Source organism: Molothrus ater, chromosome 1, assembly GCF_012460135.2.
Source record: "Molothrus ater isolate BHLD 08-10-18 breed brown headed cowbird chromosome 1, BPBGC_Mater_1.1, whole genome shotgun sequence".
Taxonomy (NCBI): domain Eukaryota; kingdom Metazoa; phylum Chordata; class Aves; order Passeriformes; family Icteridae; genus Molothrus; species Molothrus ater.
Genome location: NC_050478.2, coordinates 131,737,001 through 131,750,433, shown reverse-complemented (window position 1 = coordinate 131,750,433; position 13,433 = coordinate 131,737,001). Strand labels below are relative to the sequence as shown.

Here is a 13,433-nt window from a genome sequence, read left to right as displayed (position 1 = left end):
ATTTGAATGCAAGAAAACTGTCAGGAAAAGCTTTAGCAGAAATAATTTAACTGTGTGTTGAGATGGAGCATTGAAGTGACTGTAGGTAGTGGGAGGATAGCTTTGCATCCAAGGAAGAGAGCCCATACATTAATATGTATGGATCAGCATGGATAAAACAAAATACATCTTTTATCTCTGGTGTTTTCAATCTGCTCTTGGTTTGGCTGTATCTTCCTCCTGGCCTCGTGTCTGTTGTTGCCCACAGCTGTCATTGCAATGTGGGTTTGACTTCCCCTTTGTTCAGGATTCAGCACATCTCTCAGGACATACTCCTGTGTGGCTTCCCTGAATTCCTTTTCTTTGGTATTGTGGAAACATTCCTGAATGTTTCAGGTAATTTTCGTCCTCTCTCTCTCTCAAGATACTGGTCTGAGCTTTTTTGTGGGAAATTACTAGTAGCTTTGTACTCAGCATCTCTTAGGATCAAGGTAAGTAAGTACTTCTGTTTGATTTGTTTTATGGTAAAATAATGCTTCCTAACATTCAGACTGATCGAATTGCACAAATCCGGTCATTTGTTCTGCCTTCATCCTAGTTCTAGTAAATAGCTGCTTTTCCTAGAGATTTTATTTCTTAAATCAGGGCAAATCACCCCAGATGCTTGGCTGTGTAACAACATCCTGTATTTTTGTGTAAAATGTTACATAATGAATTTCTGAGAACAAGATTTGTGGCTTTTTCTATCACAAACTGTCAGCATGGTAGAAATCTTAGGAACCTGACATTAAGTTCTGCATTTGGGGATTTTGCTTTACATGTTTTAAGTTTGCTTGTGATACAATCTTGGTTAATCTGCAGTTTTTTATTCCTGAGTAAGACATTTCTCTTTGAATTTGTTCAGCTCAGGATCCTGCTTTCTGTATTACTAGAGGTGGAATAATCAAGGTGATATAAAGCAAAAAGAATCAGTATGTAATGGATTGGGAGCATACTGGCTGTTTTCTTAATGCAAAATCTTTACAGGTTCTGTCCACTTTTCAGATCAGCTGCAGTATATCACTGGTGTTTCTGAATGTGGCAAAGAGGTCTGGTGAAAAGAAAATGTTTAATTCCTATGCAGGCACTGTGACTCTTTGTGCCAAATGAAGAGCAAAGGCTTAGGCTCTGTTGCTGCTACCAGGCCAGCTGCACATTCCCTCTGTTTATTCTGTAATCTGGAGCAAGCATTACAAATGCCTCTTTCTGCACTTGGTCATGTTTTGTTCCAAATGTGCTGAGTCAGGCCAGTTGAGGCAGACCTGTCTGTCCTCTCAAAAGGAATCACTCTCCTGTAAAGTCTTCTCCCAGGCAACTATTGACAAGATAAGAGGGCACAGCCTCAAGCTGTGCCAGGGCAGGTTTAGGCTGGACATCAGGAGGAATTTCTTTGTGGAAAGGGTTGTTGAACATTGGAACAGGCTGCCCAGGGAAGTGGAGGTGTCACCATCCCTGGAAGCGTTCAAGAAATGACTGGATGTGGTACTTAGTGCTGTGGTTTAGTTTACAAGGTGGAGATCGGTCAAAGGTTTGGCTCAATCTCAGAGGTCTTTTCCAACCTAAATGATTCTGTGATTCTGTAATATTTCCTTTCTCATCATGGCAGGTAAACAGCAGCCTCCTCTGCCTTGACCATCTTCCAGCTCTTCAACGTAGCAATTTCCCAGTATTTTTCCTCATAGCAATATCCTCTGAAGGCAGGTCTTCTCCAACCTTCCCCAATATATCCAAAGCTGTAGCTAGGCCTGTTCTTGACCTTTTCCCCAGCTGTAGCCTAGGGTGGCAGCTTCTTTCCTACAGGGGACTGGGGTAACCTTGTAACACTGCAACTCTATGTATGCACAATTCTAACACTGGATTTTCAAAGAAATTGAGAAAAGTAAGTATTAGTATTTTGTCCAGGATGAAATTCTGGTCACTAAACTTCGGGCTTGAAGTCATCACTGCTGAAATCAGTCCTTTTCTGGTTCCTATACATAAAAACATGGATACAGCAAACCAAAACAGCCCCACCCCACTCCATCAAAAAAACTGCTAAGACATTAATAGCCAACATTACTAGGAGGCTATTTTAAAATGTAAAAAGCCCTTTTACATTAAAAATTAGGAAGAGAAAGCAGTCTCCTAAAATGTAGATCACTAAAAGCAAGAGGAACAGTCCACACCAACTGTGGAAACAAGTCAGTCCGTTACAGGCTGAATTATTTCACAAGCTAAATATCCCTCTCATAATTGTTTGAATTGGCATCAGTTAACAACCAACTGAATTTGCAACTGTACAAGTATCAAAAAATGTCCCACTTTATTATTAACAAAATTGAAATCAGACTTACTCTGAGCTCAGGGTAATCCATAAATGCTCCCCATGTGTAAATTTTGTTTTCCCATCACATATTTGTGATTCTCCTTCCACCTGAGAATATTTTGCATGAGCCATAGGGTGTACCTGCAAATCTGCAGTGATACAAATGTCTTAAGTCAGGATTTCTCTTTGTTTGGAATACAGTATCAGTGAAGTATCCCATACCTGGAATAGGTATGTCTCTGCAAAAACAGAGAGAACTGTTACCATATTTTCACTAGGAAATACTTGACTTTTACTTTCTGGCAAAAGTCATAGCTCCATAAAAATGAGAAACTTGGATACAAAAAAAAAATGCACTAAGGAAAAATGCTATGTTGCCATTACAGCACTGTACAGTAGAACTCCAAGTAATTTAGGTTAGGAAAAAAATCTTCAATTGCAAACTTTAGGACATAATTGTTCTATTTCACATGTGACTCTGGGTCCACACTGCTTGAAGTACAGCTTTTTTACCTTACATTGTTCATTACTGGGAAGTTATTCATAGGAAATGAAAGCCAAGAGATTATTTTTCAATTAGGTACTGTTTGAAAACCAAACTGCAGAATCAAAAAAGCAGCAGCTGCTGAAAAACATTAGTTTGGCCAGTATAACTAGAGGGGCAGCAGGATTATGCAAGAAACTGCTGATTTGGGAGAGTAACAATGGATTAAAGAAAGCCAAAACCTAATAAATACTGTAACTGCCCTTGGGAAGAAAAAGGAGGTAAAGATCCAATTTGACTTTCACTTGCTATTTGAACCTGCATCTTCAGAAGTTTGAGGTCTTTGACAATCTGACATTTCCCTCTCCTTGCTTAGGTGTGACTGTTTAGGAGATGTGATACTCTTGTTTCTGGAAGGAGACTTAACCACAAAGATCATTTTCTTTCCATTTTGACCCATTTTTCAGTTGTCTTTGACATTTTAATATTCTTTCACATGAATATTCTGGGGGAATGCAAACTGAACTTTCCTGGGAAAAGAAGGAAGAACACAGTTACCTAAGCCACTGAAATTAAGCTAAGAAGGAAATTCTGACTCATTGAGGCAAGTTTACTCTGTAATTCTCCTGACTCAGCTAACAGCAGGTAACGAACCATTTCTACACCAAGAAGTAGCTCTCAGGAAAAAAAAACCAAAACCACAACAAACCAGCTTTCACAGCTAAAGCTCCCTTCCCAAACTCTTTTCTTGTGAACAGTTTGGGCTCAATAGCCATTGAAAATTATTGTGGCAAATCATAAAGACTTAGTGTTTCATGAAAAAAACCAAAAAAATTGAATTAATTTCAAAACTAGTTCAGTGACCAGCCTCCAAAAGCCCATCTATAGCATGTGATGAGGAAAAAGCAGAGGTACTTAATGCCACAGTCTTTAACAGTAAGACCAGTAGCCCTCAGGGTACCCAGCCTACTGAGCTGGGAGAAGGGAACTATGTTCTTCCTTCTTTTCCAAGGAATTTTCCCCCTGGCAACATACAGTGTTTCACTGGATGCTGTCTAAGATTGATGAGAAAAAAAGATTGAGTGTTTATTACAGGTACTATAAGATAGTTTAATTTATCCTGATAGTGGTGATACCTCACACAGGCGTTTTAGGAATCTGTCGAGCACCATCACCCTGTCACTTCCCTTCATGCCTGAGGGCCCCAGGTTGGATTTGACACCTGAGGTGCAGAGAAACTTGCAGGAAATGTGTATGCAGGAAATGGAGGGGTTGGTGACTAAATTGTATGTACATGCATTTGAGCATGCACTGCAGTCAGCTTCTTTTTCTCACAGGCAGTTGCCATCCATTTGCGTTCATAATATGCTGCAGTACTGCCTGTTGCTGCAGAAAATAGTCTTCTAGAATTTCTTCATGGATGATTCCATCATGGGAGTGTGTACCTAACGTGGGTATAGGCAAGGTAAGGTATATCTAAGGGGAAAAAATGTAATAATACCATTAAGTTGTGAATGTGACTGTTATCTGGCTTTCAGATGAGAACTAAACTTGGTCATACTTACACAAGAATTTGCTGGAGTTATGCCCTTCTGATTTTCCTGGGATAGAAACCTCATTAAACTGTACGAAATAATAGGAAAATCTTTGAAAGCAATTCTTCTGTTCTTTCTCATGCCACCCACATCAAAGCACAGATATATCTTCTGCCTTTTTTCCTCCTTCATTTATTTACTTTCTTTTCCTTGGCCTCTGACTGGCATCTCGCCTTTGTCCTGTGAAGACTCATTCAGGGCCAGTGTTAACCTGCAGTCTTTCAGTTTAAATCTGCATTTCTAGCAGAAACAGTAACATAAAATATTTGTACTGGTTCACTCTAGAGTAAAGCACGTCGATCCTCTACCTTCCTTTTTGCCCCATGGTGATTTTGCTCATGTTTTCCAGGTGCTTCTTTTCAATGAATTCACCAACTGCCCCATGTCAGACACTCATCTCCTCCTATACCATAATGATCTTCTTACTAAGTCCTAAATGCCTTTGAGGAAATTTGGCACCCCAACAAAAATGGTGTTGATGTCTGACAAGATCTGACAGCTGAGTCAGGGTCTTGGCACACGTCTGGCTCTCTGCTATCAGCAGACTATGTAAAATCATGGTGAAGGATGGGACAAAGTAATAATGATAAAATCCACATTGTTTGATTACACATAATGCTTTGATGGATTATTTTTCTGCACTTGGCTGTGGCATAATGGAAACACAGTGACAGTTCTGTTCAATTGAAGTTCAGAATCTCCCCTTTAGACATACATCCTAGAAATAAAGTAATTGGAAACAATTGGCCTCAGACATGCAGAACAGTGTATCTTTTTGGACTTGTTAAACAGGAATTTTAGGGTTTTTTGGTGGTTTGCCTTTGCAAACAGACTACCTCGACTTGTTCCTGAAAGCAATTTTGGCCTCTGATCATAAACTGAATTGATATCATTTCTTGCATTAATAGCAAACAAATCAAACCCTTATATTAGAAAGCCAATGCAATTCAAGGGAAAACAAAACATCAGAAAAATAAAACGAAAAACCAAAACAAGTGCACCTTCAAGTCACAAGCCCTTGCTCTTGGCATGCTGTGTGCTGTGGTCTTTTCAAAGTTTTCAAATAGCTGCATCCAAAGAAAGGTTTGAGTTATTTATGCTTTCTTTCCTCACCTGAACTGCTAACTTTGTCCTTTATTTCACAAGCTCAAATAGCTGCTTTTTGATTACTTAGAAACACAGAAGCCTCTCTGTTTGGTTTTTGTGTTTAGTTTTAGCTCATTCTGTATGCTTTGTTTTACCTTGTAGGGTCTACCTACTAGGCAAAAATCACAAGAGTAGCAGAAGTCCCATGTTTGTTTCACATTATTTCCTTCATGGAAATATTCTTTTAGATGCTCTTTGCTTTTTAATTATTATTATTTTTTACTAAAAGCTAGTTGTTTAATGACTAGAGCTGGTGCCCTTACGTGAAACTAGACTGTATAAATGGTGATAATTAGAGAATAATGCATGTGCTGTGATGTCTTGAGAACCTTGCATGCTTCAAGAATTGTGGTGTTCAATGTGTTTGTGACAGTGCACACATACAGCCAGAAAAATGGGTCAGTGCTTGTCTCTGGGACACCTTTATATGACTGCAGTTGTCTGGAGGAATGGACACATCCCTGTGTCCATTGAGCTGCATGAAGCATTAAACACCAATTGAAGAGATTTCCTCTCAAAAATACATATTTTTCTCACTTTCTCCTAAATCAGGGAAAAGGAATTTAGCAGTATTTACTTAGAAGTTACTTACAGATTGGATATATGATCATTTAAACATTATTAATTTATTTCATATAAGGATAGGACTTATTTGTGTACTCAGTTTCATTGTCTGGTAACTGATTAACTGAGAAAAGAAGACTGAATGTTTCTGTTGGCTGAAATAATAATGTTATTAGAGTTCTACCATGTGCTTTCTGCTTGGAGTGATGGTCTTTATTCTCAGTCTTTAGCTGTATCAAATACATTAGCTGAGAAGTTGCTTTACATTTTCTGCTTAGGTCAGATCCAGGCCCCTTCACTTGCTGGTCTGTGCTGAGCCTACTGAGTCGGACTTGCAGTTACCAACACAGAAAAAGGACTTTTTATTTTCATGGTTCTGGGTTCTGATGGGTTTTTTCCCCCCAAAATATGTCAATGGCTGAATAAATGGTCCTAACATCATTGAGAGAGATGGTGAATTCCTAGAGCCTTTGAGGCATAGGAGCCAGCCCTACCTGTGACCTCTATGACAATGACACTTTTCCAGGACTGTAAACTTAATGCAAGTAAAATGAATGATAAATTAATTTTTAAATCCCTGCAGTTTTAGCAAGTAATAAATACATCCCATCTTCCATCTTCTCACAGTAGTCTCCTCTTGATGAACCATTATATACCATTTTCTGGCCTGAATTCCTGACTTCTCTCCTAGCCAGTAATTTCACCCAGAGAGAAGTTAGTGGCAGAGGTAATGTGATAGAAAATATTTACCCATTGGACTTGCACCATTTCTTTAAGCAAAGGTGTTCTGAAGACAGGCAGGGAAGGGTTAGAAATCCAAAAAGCCTCCATTTAAGTGGCAGTAGATGAGAAGGTGTTTGAGCTGCAGAGGTGAGGCAGAGATGCCACTGTCAGTTGTCTCTGTATGATTTTCCAAGGATCCCCAAACAACCTGGTGAGGTGTTGTGAGCACACAATATTGTCCTGCAATTGCACCTGCAGGTTCAGGCCAACAACAGTAACAGCAAGGAAAATTATTTTCTAGCTGTCAAAAAGTTATTTTTTCTAGTCTGACCTACTTTGTTAGTTCATCTAGTGACCATCTGCAGAAGGAAAATCGTTGCCTCCTCCTTCTTCTGGTGGTGTGGCTACAGAGAGAGATTTGGCCTTCAAAAATATCAGTGTTTAGTTTAATTTGGAGTGCTTTGAAATGTGGTTTATTCATTAATCACCAATCTCTAGTCACCTAGAGATTGGTGACTCTTCACTGTTCTAGAAAGTGGAAAAGAGACTGGTTGAAACATTAAATCCAGCCAAAATTCAAAGATTACACCAGTGAAATCCCCAAACCAGACAGTATTGCTGTGTAGCAGAAACTTCTGGTACTATTGAACTTCATGCTCTCAATTCCAGATCATATTCACCCATTAATTATAGATGGGCATTTATAGTGGATTGTAACCCCCAAAACCTCCTTAGTTTGGATAAACACTAATTCATCAACAATGATTCTAATTATTGACAGGTATTGGAACAGTGTTTCCTCCAAGCTGAGGAACATCTCTCTCTGCTGAAAAGACAAAGGGACCTTTTCAGTGAGAAATATTGGGGATATAAAGGAGACACAAATGCTGAAGTCTTCCTCTTGAGCTTCTATAACATTTCTATTGTCATAATTCTGATCAGTCAGAGTCCTCCTCAGTAACACACAGTGCAGTAGTCAGTGAGCACACAGATTTGGACAATAAACATTAAAAATGGGTGTCAGGTACCAGTAGAGGCCAGTATACACCAGTTGAAATCCATCAGTAGGTCTGGTAGACCATAGGCTAGAAGGTGTGGAAGCAGACTGACCCTTCTGGTGTGTTCTACACTCACAAAGCAGCAGCTGTCCTGCCTTCAAGCAGAACCTTTCACGTGTTGTCAGGTGTTATGTCAGCAGCTGAAAGGAATTTGGTGTAAGCATATGCAGAAGCAAAAAAAGAACCCAGACCAAACTGGGGAGGAAAAAACCCAGGGAAATGGTGACTGTTTGAAATTAATGTAATTTATTTTGTGTGAGCAGATAAATGTAGCCTCAGCCTTTGGAGAGTTGAGCTGGAAAGCAGAGTAGCAGTGTCAGCTCTGGAGAGTCAAGGCAGCAAGAAAAAGAGAAAGAAAAAAGAGCAGCAGCAGCACAGGAAGCAACACATTGGAAATGGAAGAGAACTGGAAAAGAGCCAAAACCACAAACATGGGAGAAAAACAAAAGAAGAGCAAAGAAAAAGATGATCAACAGGTGAAATCTCATCACTACTCCCCTTTATAGAATGACAGAGGATAAAAGAATTACTTAATTTCTCATTCATCAGTTCTTCCATCCCTGGGGAGGCGTGCTACTTTTAGACATGCAGATCCATAGGACACACAAACCCATCAAGGCATGGGTATGTTCCAACTGGACTTGACACCATTGGGACACATAGCCAGTGCATGGGGACACCCAGGAACCACACATCCCTCTGGCATCAGTCCAGCATTTAGTGATTAAGGCAGGGACACAGTGGTGGAACAGTGCTGGTTGAGTGGGGGGGTCTCAGGAATGCTGGCTCAGCAGGCACAGGGTGCTGGGATGAGCTTGCCAGGGTATGGTCCCCAAAGGGGTGTGTATGTGGGGGGGATGGCAGGAGGTTGGGATGTAGCATGGGATTACAGGGTCCCTAGGTTGGAATCAACATCCTTGGAGAAGCTCTTATGTCACCTTGTCTCCCTGGTTGCCTTCAGTCTCTCCCAGTCACTCTAGGACCATTCCATAGTGGCTTTTTAACACTGTCTCTCTTTGTGGACAGGGAGAACAGGAATTGCCCCTGTCCAGGGACAGCTGGGACTGGAGCACCTTGATCTAATTTCCAGCTTCTAGTGCTAGTTTCAGTCTAGTGTCCTCTCATGTGCTGCCTGAACATGACAGGATGTGACTGGAACCACGAGGAGGCTGCAGGGACACCCCCTGACTCAGACCACCCTTGCTACTCCAGGCTTGCCCCCTGGAGCAGGCGCTGAGTCCCAAGAGACACGGAGTGCTGGTGTGGGAAAGCTGGGTTGAGGGCAGATCTTTATGGAAGTGCACTTTTACTGGCCTTCGATCCAAGAAGCCTTGTATCTTTTTTTTTCTAAAAAGTGCTAAAAAGTATGAGTGATAGCCAGAGAAAAACCACAAAACCAGGGCTCCAATTTTACACACTGTCCCCCACACACCACCCCCATCTCAAAACTTTTTGGTTGCTACATACCCATTTTCTTGCTTAGCTGTTGCTAATGAGCTAGAAGGTTCCCAAGCCTTGCAGTGTGCTTTACATCTTAGTCCAAGTCTCTGTTAATAAGTACAAGAACATCAGATCCCAACACATTTAATTTGCTCCAGCACCAGCCTTGATCAAAGCTTTTGTTCCCAAAAAGAAATTCTTGTGTGCACCCCATTTATTTTGCCTTCAAGATGCTACAGCCATACTTTATAATGAATTCATGAACTCATTCTTTTTTAAACATTTTGGTGTCTGGCAGCATCCTATTTCCATCACAGGTCAAAGTGAAACCAAAAATTATCCGAGCAATAACTACCTGTTGGAATCATCTTACTCACACATATCCAGTACCAGGTTTGGCCTCCACAGCAAATGCAGTCTCCAGACAGCTCTTTGGTGTTCAACTGGACACTGCTGATGGAGACTTACACTGCCCTGTGATGCTACCTTTGTTACAGGGGTTTGTTATAAAGATGGATTTTGCCTCATAAGCACTAAGGCTGAGTTGAAGTTCTGACCTCTTTGTTTGGCAAGTTGAAGTGGAATTCTCACACAAAGTGTCCAGGTCTTCGTAAAGCAGGATCTACAGATTCCAGTCTGCTGATAGCTCTGATTGCCAGAACCTTTCCACTGTCAAAGCCACCCATTAGTGCCAGAAGTGTTCCAACAACTGACCTAACAGAAAAATATGATTTTCATTCACTGGTTTCATAAATTTTCTTCAGTTCCACATAACTATTTCCACTGATCCCTCAAAAAGGACAACGATTCAATGATGAGATGCTGATTTGCAAAAGAGTCATTTTAAGACACTAAATACAGATAACACAGACCTTGAGCTGATTTCAAGCTTAGTGAATTGTTTTCAATTCTCATTTAAAAATCATCTGAAATTCACTAGCACTGAATTACTACTTTTCAGGTTCAATGAAGGTGTCCCATCAAGTTAAATAGGTTGTGGTCTTCTTTTCACAAAGATCAAGCACCTTCTATACAGATACAAGACATGTCCCACCTACGAACATGGTCTTGTTTGCTGGACCATACAGGAGCAAGAGCATCGATCTCATCCAGGAAAACAATTGAAGGTCACATCTGGCAGGCCTACAAGGAAAACACAGGAACACTGACATCAGGAAAACAGCACTGTATGAAAGGGAAAATACATGAAAAACATTATGGTTACAACAGCACTAGAACTGGTTAGTTTGGGGTTTTTTTGAGGGGTATGGTGGTGCTTTGCAAAATTTTCTTGTTTGCGTTATTAATATTTCCCAATACATCCCAAGATTTCCAGCCCCACAAAACTCCACTGGAAAAGGAAACACTGACAGTCCCATTTCTGTGGAAGGACCTGACAAAACATGAAAAAACTTCTTCTTGAGCACAGAAAATTAGTTACAACTCAGACAGAACATGTGACACATTTCAATCCTACCTGCTCAAATAATAAACAAAACTGTCATTTATATTCTCCTACCCATTCACTCAGGCAGTTGACATATTTCTCATAAAAAAAGACTACTCCCCCTTCACCCTGGCTACATTCATTAGCAACTGTCTGGTGCCAGTGTCTTTCCAGTCCCTGGTGTACCATAGAATAGGAAATCTCTGCAATTAAAAAAAAAAAAATCACATAAGAAAAAATCATAATGGAAAAGTGTCTATTATAACCCCCATCCCTAAAACACACAGCTCAGCTCTCCTCAGCAAAATACTTCATGGATAACACAGCAGTAAAAGTGTGAGAAACATCAGAAAGGGTTCCTACACAATTCAGCAAGGCAGCAAATGAAATTCCTAAAGAGGATAATGTATATGTACAAAACACTGAGAAAAGATAGTAACATTCCAGAAGGACACATCCAAAAGCTCTGACATACCAGCAGGGGTATGTCACACACAACACAGTGGAGCCAAACAAACTTCCAGTGCAGAAGCTGAGACCAGGATAACTTAGAAATCACCAGTTCTGCATATTCATTCTCATTTTCACAAATGGCAAGATTTGAGAGTAAAGCATTTAATTGCCCCTTAAATAGCATTAAATTTCTGGGTTTGGTCTCCCTTTGCAGGTGATAAAGAAGAAGTAATCTAAAGCTGGGAAGGTATTCTGCATTTCTGCATTTCCATCAGCTAGAAAAGCCAAGATGCTGCTGCTTCAAAATGAATTTCATTTAATAAAGAAGCAAAAGACAAAGATCTTCTTTTCATTGTTTGTAATACTTTTTAATTAGCATTTAAAATCCCATTTCAATATAGCATGACTGAATTTTGCTGACCAAGAATATATCATGTTAATAATTAAATCTCTAATGATTTCATTTTGTAACACAACTCAGGTGCTACTCACCTGTAAGAAGGATGGATTCTTATTCTAGCCCAAGCACAACAAACACTGCAAGGTTCTAGTTGCAAGTTCTATCTGCAAAACTAATGCTTGAGCGTTTGAAAAAAAACCCAGAGCTTGTGGGAGAGACAAATGGACTTCCATGAAGCAAACTGCAGTTGACTACCAGTAGGTAATTCATTGTACATGGAACTCTAAGGGAAAAAAATCTCCAACTCCAGCTTTTAAAGGCAAGACACCTTTAAAGGATTTACACAGTAAATCTCTGAACCTACATCTATGTTGGTTTCTATAAATTTTTTAAATATTACTTTTTCACTTCCTTAAAACTACTTTTTTTTTAAAAAAAAAAAAAAACCTCATTCAACAGTGCTGAAAATTTTGGAGCATTTTTATATGTTAAAGAAAGCTGCGACCTCAAAGAGGTTCCATCAGAACTTTGATGTCAACACAAAGGAAATGTTCACAGCAATTTTCAAATTGCTGGAGAGAAACCTGTAAGCCAAGGGAGTTGTAGACAGCCCATTACTGGAGGCTTTCATTAATAGTGTAAATGTCTCACTGACATGATGAAGTAAAAATCCTTACTGAAAAAAATATTTGCATTGGCTCAAGCCCAGACAGATTTGCTTCAATTTTCATGTGATCCCTGTGAAGATTTGAAGTGAAAACATAAGCCCTGATACAGCTGTGTGCAAACAGTGTCCATTCAAAAATCATAAGGCAGCACAGTGTAAGACATGTACTGCAGCATATCACTGCTATTTCATATTTTCTGAAGAAGATATTTCCTCCACCCTTAAAGCACAGCTCTGGCAAACTGACAGTAAGATTATAAATAGAGAGCAAAAATAAATGTCACTTTAGATTACACTATGTTTTGGAAGAAGTTTTTTTCAGCTAAATTAAAATTACAAATAAATAATTGCTCTATGTGAAATAGTAAAGTAAATTAGTGTCTACTTCTTCCAGTAGAACACCCCATGACCTCCCATCCTTTGCCTTCTATGCATCTTCTCTGTACAGCCAGTTTTTTGCAAGAGTGCTTCTGCAGTACTAACAAAGCTGACATATAAGAGCAAAGATAGATAAATACAAAAACACCATTGAAACCAACACGCATGATCTGTATGACATTTCCATATAGTGAATACAAAGCAAGAATTACTGGCATTTAGCCAAGTTTTTGAAAACTATTTAAAAATTAGGTCAAATGTTTACTTTTTTATAGATACTTAGGAAGAAGTGTTTGAGGATTTGCAAACAGACCATTTTCAGATTTATTTTCCCCTTTTGCTAAATAGAGTAAAAAAAATCCCATTCAGTAGGAAAAAAAGAATTCTGAAAATATAGGAAGATAACAGAAAAAATTATGGCAGGCTTTCACAGCACTGAAGTTGCTTTGCATGATAACATTAAGTCACTTTTAGTTCCTAGCCTTCCTCAGACAACCTGTTACTTATGTTACTTATTACTTAGGTTACTTATTCTTCTCTTAACCCGAGTTAAGGTCTTGTGCTGATTTTCCATGACTACATATGGTAGAAAAAGCATCTCACTGCTGTTAGTTACACTTTGCAAGCCTTTCAGAAAACAATGTCAGTTTGCACTTCATGGTGAGACTTAAAACACAGACATGCAGGCGAAAACACTAGGACTGCTTCACTTTGCCTGTATCCAGCTTTCTCCTGCATCTTAACTCGGCTGGGTG

The 13,433-nt window shown here is 39.5% G+C and overlaps 1 long non-coding RNA gene across 1 annotated transcript; it reads left to right on the top strand.

Moving 5' to 3' along the window:
* The first annotated feature begins 294 nt into the window (after positions 1 to 294).
* LOC129046921 (uncharacterized) lies at positions 295 to 11,572 on the top strand. Its single transcript, XR_008508774.1, has 3 exons — positions 295 to 375; positions 8,157 to 8,369; positions 11,448 to 11,572. It is a non-coding gene; the product is annotated as an uncharacterized LOC129046921 (long non-coding RNA).
* The last annotated feature ends 1,861 nt before the right edge of the window (positions 11,573 to 13,433 follow it).